This window comes from Saccopteryx leptura, chromosome 3 (assembly GCF_036850995.1).
Source record: "Saccopteryx leptura isolate mSacLep1 chromosome 3, mSacLep1_pri_phased_curated, whole genome shotgun sequence".
NCBI lineage: Eukaryota > Metazoa > Chordata > Mammalia > Chiroptera > Emballonuridae > Saccopteryx > Saccopteryx leptura.
Genome location: NC_089505.1, coordinates 165,906,022 through 165,908,147, shown reverse-complemented (window position 1 = coordinate 165,908,147; position 2,126 = coordinate 165,906,022). Strand labels below are relative to the sequence as shown.

At 52.1% G+C, this 2,126-nt stretch overlaps 1 pseudogene; it reads right to left on the bottom strand.

The window, feature by feature from the left end:
* Window positions 1-1,125: 1,125 nt before the first annotated feature.
* On the bottom strand, window positions 1,126-1,845 carry LOC136397729 (large ribosomal subunit protein P1-like; annotated as a pseudogene).
* Between the last annotated feature and the right edge of the window lie 281 nt (window positions 1,846-2,126).

Here is a 2,126-nt window from a genome sequence, read left to right as displayed (position 1 = left end):
TTGTCTACCAAGTAGGACTTCCTAGTGAAACAGAACGGAAGGGGCCCTGGCCAGAGGCGCAGTGGATAGAGCATCGGCCCAGCATATGGACATCCTGAGTTTGATTCCCGGTCAGGGCACACATGAAAAGCAACCATCTGCTTCTGCCCCCTCCTTCTCCCTTTTCTCTCCCCCACCTGCTCCCCCTTCTCTCCCTCTTTCCCTCCTACAGCCAGTGGCTCAATTCAACCATGGCCCCAGGCATTGAGGATAGGTTGATTGGTCCAAGTGAGTCAACCTCAGGTGCTAAACATAGCTCGGTACTCAAGCATGGGCCCAAGATGGGGAGTGGGGGTTTGCCAGGTAGATCCTGGTCAGGGCATATGCGGGAGTCTGTCTATCCCCCCTCCTCTCACTTAAAAAAAATGGAAGGAAAGGGTTGGCCCCTCTCTTTATACTTCCTCATTGTTTGTGGTGAAGAGCTTGCCTTTTTTTTTTTTTTAATTATTAAGTGAGAGGGAAGCAAAAAGATAGACTCCTGCATGTGCCCGATCAGGATCCACCCGGCAAGTCCCCTACCAGGGGATGCACTGCCCATCTGGGACCATTGCTCTTTCTCTCACAACCAAGCTATTTTAGTGCCTGAGGCGAGGCCATGGAGCCATCGTCAGCACCTGGGGTCAACTTGCTTGAACAAATCAAGCCATGGAGCCATGGCTGCAGGAGGGGAAGAGAAGGGGTAGGCGTAGGGGTGGAGAAGCAGATGGTTGCTTCTCATGTGTGCCCTGACTGGGAATCGAATCCAAGATATCCACATGCCAGGCTGACACTCCACCACTGAATCAACCAGCCCTGACCAGGTCTGAGAGCTTGATATTAATTAGGCTTTTCCTTCTGGGATTTTTAAAGTCTGCTGCTGGCAATCTGAGAAAAAGGTCATAGTGATCCCACCACTATACAAATGACTTTGCAACGATACAATCACACCGCCAGGGACACAAAAGTAAATTATTTATATCCAAGGGCAGATATTCCAGACCAAAAAGAGGAATTTCAGCCAGTATAATTGCTACTGTTTGAGATTGTCTACCTGACATCTTTTTTTTTCAGGGTTCAACTTTTTATTGAACGTGTTACAAAAGAAGTTTAGTCAAAAACACCAAAGCACTTGTCATCATCAGAATCTTCAGATTCTTTCTTTGCTTCTGTTTTCTTCTCCTCAACTGGGGCAGCAGTGGTGGAGGGGGCAGGACTCCTGCTGGTGCAGCCCCTACATTGCAGATGAGGCTGGCGATGTTGACATTGCCAGAGCCTTTCTAAGCAAGCCTGATCAGAAAGGTTCAACACTTACACCAGCTGCTTTTTTTTTTTTTTTTTTTCTGAAGCTGGAAATGGGGAGAGACAGTCAGACAGACTCCCGCATGCACCCGACCGGGATCCACCCGGCACGCCCACCATGGGGCGACGCTCTGCCCACCAGGGGGCGATGCTCTGCCCATCCTGGGCGTCGCCATGTTGCGACCAGAGCCACTCTAGCACCTGGGGCAGAGGCCACAGAGCCATCCCCAGCGCCTGGGCCATCTTTGCTCCGATGGAGCCTTGGCTGCGGGAGGGGAAGAGAGAGACAGAGAGGAAGGCACGGCGGAGGGGTGGAGAAGCAAATGGGCGCTTCTCCTGTGTGCCCTGGCCGGGAATCGAACCCGGGTCCTCCGCACGCTAGGCCGATGCTCTACCGCTGAGCCAACCGGCCAGGGCCACACCAGCTGCTTTAATGAGAGCATTGATCTTATCCTTTGTCACCGTCCCCTTATTGTCATGCAGGATAAGGGCCAGGTAGATGCGGGTGAGCTACAATACGGAGGCCATGGTGTGGGCGAGTTCTGGGAGCACCGCCGCAGGGGTTCTAGTCCCAGATGAGTGAGGCCCTCCCCCCAACATGGCCTTAGCTTCCTCGAAAGGACCGAGCACCTTAGCAGCAGTCGGGGAAAGGGGCTGTCTACCTGACATCTTGAAGATATATGTATAAAATGCATGGGATGGGTCATTTCAAGGGGAAAGTGGGCAATAACCAAAGAAGAGTAAAAGAAAGAGCATGCCGGTCGGCTTCCATGTCCTCCAAATGACCCTTTTAGACACTGTGCATTGGA